Source organism: Humulus lupulus, chromosome 1, assembly GCF_963169125.1.
Source record: "Humulus lupulus chromosome 1, drHumLupu1.1, whole genome shotgun sequence".
In the NCBI taxonomy this organism is placed as follows: Eukaryota; Viridiplantae; Streptophyta; class Magnoliopsida; order Rosales; family Cannabaceae; genus Humulus; species Humulus lupulus.
Window position 1 is genome coordinate 257,925,082 of NC_084793.1, and position 8,771 is coordinate 257,933,852.

At 33.3% G+C, this 8,771-nt stretch overlaps 1 long non-coding RNA gene across 1 annotated transcript; it reads left to right on the forward strand.

Annotated features, from left to right (window-relative positions):
- The first annotated feature begins 2,770 nt into the window (after positions 1–2,770).
- LOC133832093 (uncharacterized) lies at positions 2,771–4,629 on the forward strand. Its single transcript, XR_009892566.1, has 3 exons — positions 2,771–2,839; positions 4,203–4,305; positions 4,548–4,629. It is a non-coding gene; the product is annotated as an uncharacterized LOC133832093 (long non-coding RNA).
- The last annotated feature ends 4,142 nt before the right edge of the window (positions 4,630–8,771 follow it).

Below are 8,771 nucleotides of genomic sequence, written 5' to 3' on the forward strand. Positions count from 1 at the left end.
TAAATAGATGGTTAATGGGATCAGAAAAGGACTTTTTGGCAATTTAAGATTTGGTCTGAGTTCTAGAGAGAGAAAGTACATTTTTCTTGAGAGAGAAACCCTTTTTGTATTCCTATTTACACTGAAGAAACTCAGTTGACACTGGTTCATCTGATCTTGAGTGTGGATAAAATAATAAAATCTCTAAGTGGATTAGGCTATTAGCGAGTGATCGGGGCTGAACCACTATAAAATCTCTTGTGTTATTTACTTTTCTTGATTAAAACTGTCTGTGTCGTTTAACTTCTCCTGAAGGTTCATTGTTTTTGACGTTCTCACGTCGTTGGCTAAAAACATAGTCAACAATACCCTTTTGGTTGCTCTTATCCCAAAGTTGAGGAGCCCACCAGGATTGAGGAGTTTAGGTTGATTAGCCTATGCAATGTGGTGTAGAGAGTTATGAAATGGATGTTCAATGCATTAAAAATATGATCTAAAGCTCTTAAATTTTGAATGGGAAACGGTCAAAGTAAGGATGCTACTCAAAAAACCCATATGCGTGCACATACTTTATACTAATTTGAAATCAACAATGAACAAATTTGATTTAAAGAATATGATTAGAGTGTGGCTCAATTTCATAAACGTCAATTGAATTCTCTTGGCGATTGATCTTGGTAGAGATCTTTGGGCTGATTGACCTTCACGGTTGATATTAGCTCAAAGATCACGTTTCTCCAAGTAAATTCTCCAAAATAGATGTTGAATCTTGGATTTTTGGTCTACATTCCACTGATGGCACCGATTTTTGATGTAAAAAATTTGACTTGCTATATCTGGAAGTAGTTCTTTTTTTACTTAGCATCTAGCTTTATTTTTTGATTGAATTCTTGAATCTTCGAAGTAAGCATAAACGTCTAGTTGTTACCGGCAAGATAATTATCTGATGTTTAAGTCGGATGAGTGTTTATTCAAACAGAGTAATAGAAAGTAAAAAAGATATCCAACAATGTGTTCAAATATCTGTTATTTATAGAGATTGAATTATGAGATAAACAGAGAGAAATTTTTTGTGATCGGTTGAAATGTAACCAACTTTCTCATCCCTCTCTTATTCTACTTTACCAAAGGGATTTGAAAGTATGGTAAAACAACATTTTCTTCTCGTTTATGATCTTTTCTATTTATCAGGCCTTTTTTACCCCAAAGCTTAGCTTTCGCTGAATATTTTTAATGAAACACACCTTATTGGGTACATTCTAATTTAAGTAGCTTGGGTTGGGATGAATATTTTAGGCTCAACAATAGTGAAGCTGAGACCAAGGGCGCTGAAGCTAGCTTGATGGTGGCTTGCCGAGGCATAGTGGAATAGCAGGAACGATCGTACCAGATGCTTGTTGGGCGTGGCATGTGGAGGATGTTCAAAGAGCGAAAACCTTAATGGTGACCTCATTATTGCAGAGATGCACATGAATCCTCCATACGTTCTTATTCTAGACATAGTTCAGAGCTCCTAAATGAAAATCACATATTTGGTCACTTTTAAGGCAACCTAATGTATAACGCAGAGGCCACATCTGCATGTGTTTGGAGCACACTTTATATTTGTGATACTTCATTACACGATTATGTATAATCCATGTTCTTTTAATAAATTATGCATGTTTTACATCTTTTATAACTCACACGAGTGCATAATCAACAATTGTTTACTTAATCCATTAAAAATTAAACTCGTCGATCCTTCTTATATACTCCTTCATGGCAGCAACTAGCTTCGGATTCCCGATCCCATACCTCTTGTTGTACCCTAAAAATTAGCACGATTTTAATCACTCCTTTATGGGTACAGTAGACAGATGAATATATGGAAAAGCAAACAAGTGGAACATCTAGATAATAATAATGTGAGCAGCTTCATTTAGGGCTTGGCAATACGACAGTCAGGTTATTATCAGATCGCCTCTTAGGATAACGGTCTAGTTGGAGACATATAGTGGACAGATCCTCCTTTGGGCGCTCTAAAGTTAATCTGAACAAAGGTTCGGATAATCTTTGATCACCAGCTCGATGAAGATATTCAAATCGTGGAAACCTGGTCAGAACGCATACTGAAGGATCCAAAGAGACTTGGAGGCTCTTTATACGCTCATTAATGCCCATACTGTATTGTACATTTACCATTTATTACCTGAGACAGCAGGAGTATATTCTATTATTCAATCATATCCCAATGTAAATGGAAATTATCTGTATTAAATGTCACTACAACAATATTGAGTATATATTACATTAAAGAATAGCATATATTTAGAAGTTCTATTATTAAGTGGGGGATTAAAAAACACGGAACTGAACAGTGGGATTAAAAACACACGGTCTATTTTTGGCGCCATATGACTAAAAACTCAGGCGGAAAAATGAATTTCTGCGAAATTCCCTTTCTCTCAGCCTTTCTCTAAGTTACCCTTTCTCTCAGCCTCCATCTCTCACTCATGAAGCCCTCTACGCCCTCACGAAGACTCACCGCCCTCAACTCATCTCTGCCTCACCGCCCTCACGAAGTCTCTCCGCCCTCAACTCATCTCTGCCTCACCGCCCTCACGAAGTCTCTCCGCCCTCAACTCAGCTCTGCCTCACGAAGACTCGCTCCAGAGTCAAGCTCTTTCTCCGCCTCACGAAGTCACGCTCCAGAGTGGAGCTTCTCTGCCTCATGCCCACGTAACTTTACAGCAAGAGAAGGTATTGATTTCCCATGGATCCTTAGTATCGATAATGATTTGTTCTTCTTCTTGTGTGAAGGAGCCTTTCTTAATCTTAATAAACCCTTCTCTGGTTCTCATCACTGGTGATCTCACAGGTTTCTCTCTCAATCTATCTTCCTTTATTTTTATTGAACTTTTATGTTTTCGCTGATATAGCTTCGTGGGTTGTTGAATTATTTGGTAGTCTGATATGGGTTTCTTCTATATTTGTAATATTTGCTTCATGTTTGAGATTAGTATCGTGGACTTTTATAAATATGTAACGCTTAAGGAATTAGATTCTTCTTATGCATGACTGTATCTGGTGAAATTTTCACTTTTTAAAAAGCATAACACAAATTTCTTGTCTTGTTTGGGCAGAGACTAACCTTTCTAAAGAAGTTACCCATTCTTTTTTTAATTAATGGCATTGTTGTGTGTGTTTCTTTTCGGAGAAATTTGTGCTTTTTATATGCTGTCAACTGATATAAGTTTTGATGATATGCATAGTCAGATTTGAGAGTTGAGAGTCGTGTTGTACTTATAAGAGTTTAAGTTATTTTGCTATGTTCTCACTGGTTGATAGAGTACTGTTGCATGCTCCCCCTTATCCGTATAGAAATCATAAGCAGTTTGCTTTATATCAATATACTCAGTATAAATTAGATTATGATTCCCACTAGCCTGCGTTAAGCCATCTACAGACATGATTTGTCAAATCGAACACTGTCTAACTTCTTGTTGTTATCTCCACTAAATGGAAAGAGCAAGGATTTTTTAACAATGAAGCAAAATGAGGTGGTCTGGTCTCAAATAGTTTATCCATCTTAATCTACAGCTCTTCCCACACCTTTGTAATCCTGCACTCTAGTACTCATTCTATTCATTTATATTTACAAATTATTGAAATATATATATACATATTTAAAATATTATACATCTCACAATATAAGAAAAGATGATGTAAACTTTAAAATCACTAATTTTTACAGATAGAGCAAAAGAAACAGAACCTGCAAGCTTTGGGACAGAGCTCCAACTGCCATGGCCATGAGTGGTGATATGTGTAAGGAGCTTGTCATCTTCTTCCGGTGACCAAAGGCCTCTCTTGACTTTCTGCTTGTTGCAGCAACGATGGCCCATATCCACAACTATATATTATTTACTTTCCCAAATAGTTAGAAAGCTTATTAATAATGATGATCAATACTAGCTAATCACTTGAACATTTTTCACAAGGAAAAATCATTCCAACTAACCTCTCACAACTCTCTCTCTCTCAATAATTTTTACATTCAATCATCTTATTGATATCCATATATACACTGGGGGGCTCCTTAACCATATTTTCAATCACTTTAACCAACACATTGACTTCAAAAATGTTCTGTGATAGTCAATGGGGGGCTCCTTTTTGTGTTAATTCATATGTAATCTGTAATCATTTCTATTTATTATTGGCTTCTGAACTTGTTTTAGGTTTCTGAGAAGAGATGGTACTGGCTTAAAGTTTTTGCTTTGGCTACAATCAGAGATTAGGATGCTCTAGAAAAGTTCTCAAAAGAAAAGAGACCACCCATTGGTAATTTTTCTTACTATTTGAATATTTTTCAAGTCTCTTTTGCATGTAAGTTGTGCCGCTTACTTCTGTCTGTGAGTTCTTCATAGTGGAAGCATAAATAAAATGTAAACAAAGATTAAAAAAAAATTGTGAAAGGAGGGATATCTTTGGGGTTCGCTACTTATTTTCAGGGAGCCCTCTAGGTATAAATATTGTTGTTTCTTGACCATTTCATGAGAAAAGTTCCCTTTGGAATCAAATAGGTTTTAGGCCATTCGTTGAAGCATGCATTGAAGCAGATGAGAAGGGAGAGGCCTTAAAATATATCCCCAAACTTGATGATCCTCGAGAGAAAGCAGAGGTAAGACCGAAGCCTACACAATATGGATTCCATAAACATCGCCTCTGCTAACTGGTGTTTAATTACTTCATTCTACTGTTGTATTGTATGAACTAACTTGTGACCATTTTTCTTTTGTAGTGATACCTAGAGAAATTTTTGAAGTCAATGTGTTGGTTAAAGTGATTGAAAATTTCAGGAAATAGTGTATAGATTTATGTTTTTTCGCATTGTAGGAATGATAAATATATGTATATATATAAAAAAAATAAAAGTAGATGAAAAGAGCCACTGTAAAGCAAAAACTCAAAAAATAAATAAATAAAGGACATTATGTATTGGGTTAGTTCTCACAATACAACCTTTATTACAGTGTTCTAATAGTTTGCATATTTAGTGTTTAAGCACCTCTGAATACTTAATGTTAGTTTTTTCTCTCCTTTATATTGTTTTCAATAAATTCTTTTTTGCTTTGGTCAATATATTGATTGAAATGGTATAAAATCAGAGAAGTTGTTAGGCGGATTATAAGTCTGTTTTCATTTCACATCTTATGACAATTTTTTTTTGTCAAATATCTACATTTCATATTATTCTATAACAATTTTAAACACTAATACTTTCAAATTTGAAGCATCAGGACTTTCTCCGAGGTTTTACAAGATCTGAGTTTTCTATATTTAAAGGTATTTTTTTTTAAACTAATTCATAAATTTATGTAATTTGTTTATTCTATATTTTTATTTATCTCCATCATGTATGCTTATGTGAATGGTAAATATTACTTTTTTTTAACCTTTTTATTTTACATGCTCTTCCATATGTAATTCATATGCTTATTATTTGTTTGATATAGTCAATTTGTTTACTATGTATAATTTGTTGACTTAGCTACCAACATCCGAAAGATCATAGAATGAGTGATCACAGAGACAGTGGTACAAAGAAAAAAGATGTGTGTTGCATTCAGTGATAGGTGTTAAGTATATGTGAAATCTGTAACTCTATTGGGTTTACAAATTTCATCTACAGAAACCAAAATATGTAAAATAATTATAACATTGAAATCTATAAGATGGTTTGATTAATGAAGTTATCCTTTCTTCTTGATCAAAAAAAAAAAGGAGGTTATTATATTTTTTAATCAATGATCATTTGAGTATGTAAATAATATCTATGTCTTTGTTCATGTAATTTTTCGAGTATTTAATGTCTTTATCCTAAATTAATTGAGAAAGTATATTAGATGTTCTTTTTATACACTTCAATTTAATTATCATCCATCAAAGTTCTCTGCCATCTGTAAATAAAAGTTTGCAAGGATAATTTTGGACAAATATTTGAAAATTTCTGCTCACTGCCCTTCTTGATGCTTCGTTTCTTATTTGAAATTTATGGAAATCTCATGTCTTTCAGGAAAGTTTAAGCCTGTGATCAAGAAGGCCATGGTGGAGCTTCAAGGTAATATCTTAGAAGCAGACTATTTACTTTGGTATATGGATTAGGTCATTTGCACAAGTTATGTCAATTATTGCTTCCTTAGTTGCGGTGCGAATGATAGGTCTGTCTATTAGGTTTGCTTAGCTCCTCAAATTTCTCAATAAAAATATTATAATTATAATAATAACAATATGTATATACCACCATTTATAAACTTAGAAAAACAATATCTAGACTCTACTAGTAAATATTATATCTAGACTTTATCAATATAGCTAATTAACGAGAATAATATTCTAAATACAGTCTCTATCCTAACTCAGTAAAAAGCATGAAATAAGGAGTTCATATAAGTATAACACCAAAGACACCACCTTAAGTGAGTATAAGTATTGAAAACTTTTTTTTGAAATCTAGACACAACTGTTATTAACAAATGAGAACCATAAGAAACACAATCCCCACAGCAAGGTGAAAATAAACATGAGCTAAAACAGATAATATGTACATTTTTCCATCTTGCTTTTTCGAGTCCTTATTTACACATTTCAAATTTTCCATATTGATTTCCCTCAGAACAATCCAAATGTGTTCTCCCCGCTATAAGTCATGTAAAGAAAGGCTTATATGGGAATAAAATTGGTCTCAAGAGATAAGACAATCCATGGTGGTAAAGCAACTGTATATGAACCTATTATTTTTAATATCTATTTCCATTGAACCATTGATAATGAACCAATATTTTAGTGGCTTTATTGGATTTCAAATTGGAGGGAACTTTATTTGCAGCAGTTTGCAAGAGGTATGTTTTCTTTTATTTTTGTTAAAATACTTTGCAAATGTTAGAGGAGTTTGAATATCTTAGATATTCATCCATAGTGAAGTAGGTTCTGAGATTATTATTGTGTGCTGCGGTGAGATAAGGAAGAAAACTTGTGTGTTGTTTGAATATTTTGAATTGATAATGATTGATGGTTGATTAATAAATATGGCTGGAATGTTTTCTGATTTTCTGTTAGTTATTTGATGTATATCTAATAAACTTCAAAAGATTAGTATCCCTTTTGTATACACCTATAAAAGATTAGAGGATCAATATTATTACCCTATATTAATTATCTATTTTCTTAAACATCTGTAAACATGAAAGATTTAATGTAATATGCTTTATAAGATGTAATGTAATAACCAATATTCAGGAGTTCATGAGTAGGTGACAAGCCAATATGAAACAATGATTATTCAACTCAAATAAAGCTAGTACTAAGGAAAACATAGGATTGATTGAGTTCCATACGTCTGTTAAGGATGACCCCAGCTTGTCAGCCAGGGCAGAAAGATGCTCTTTCGCGTCCTGAAAAATGTAGTCACAATTCAGCATCAAGGTTAGAGATAAGAAAACTATAAAAAAAGCAACATGAACAAGATCTAAAAATTAAAATGATCTTCAGCACATTCAAAGGTAGGCCAAGGGTAGCATGAAAGGTAAAATGTTGTGAAGATGTGTTTTTTTTTTTTTGATAAGAAACAGAGATGAATTGAAAAATATATATATATATTTATATAATATTAATCATCTTAGCTACATCCTAAGAGCCACATTAAACTACTGCAAACTATAGCAACACAAAGTGTAAGAATAGTAGAGAATATTCTCAAATTGTTCACTAGTTACTTGAAAAGTGTACATTAAACAAATGGCCTCAAGGTACTCCTAACTTCACCTAAAATTTGCCTTGTTGGTGACCTTTTTCTGATGTTTCAAGAATGCCTAAAGAGAAGCCCAAGACACTTTTTCTTATATAGGAAACAAAATTCCACATGACCAAAAAAGGAAAAGAAATCAGTGAGGGAAAACAGATAGTTGAACAATCAATTCATTCAACTAAAAACAATCAAAATCAGGAAAGATGTAGAACATAGTAACCACTGCTATTGGCTAGAAAGATGCTCTTCAATGTAAGACACACGACTATAAATGACCATACCAAACCTCTTCAATATAAACCGGAGGACTATAAATGACTCTGATGTAAACACCCAAATAAGTAGAATAGCAAAATAGAAAGAAAATAAGAATTCATATGGTTCCCAAGAAAAATGACAGAAACAAAAAAGCTCCATTTCAGGGTTAAACGAGACAGTTGAGGGTAGCTATTGGTCTAAATAACATAAACATACCCATGAGACAGTTGAGGGTGGCTATTGGTCTAAATAACACAAACATGTGCCCAAAAGCAGTAGCTCAAATAGTAAGGCATGTAGTTTGCTCCCGCAAGGTTTAAGGTTTGAGTCCCTCATAGGTACCTAAGGTCCTACATAGCAATTGCTATAATTTTATAGTCCTCAAATTTGTAAGGTTAGGTAATGAGCCTAGTTTAGAAAGAAAAAAAAATACCATAAACATGTTTAGTAAATGCTGAAGAAAGTACCAACCATCACTAATGAATCATCCTTATTCTTCTTTATTAAACAAAATAAGGCTTGAAAGAATCAATTGCTGGTCACTATGGCTTGATAGAGAAATTATGACAGAATGGAAAATTGGTCGAGCATTTGGGATACAGTCAAAATATAGGGAAGAATATGTGATTTTCATCTTATAAAAGAAAATAATGGTTTGAAGTTGTCATACATGTATCTTATAGAAAAGACACCAAAAATTAAAAGAAAGTCGATAGACATTATGGAAACCCCACAATGAATT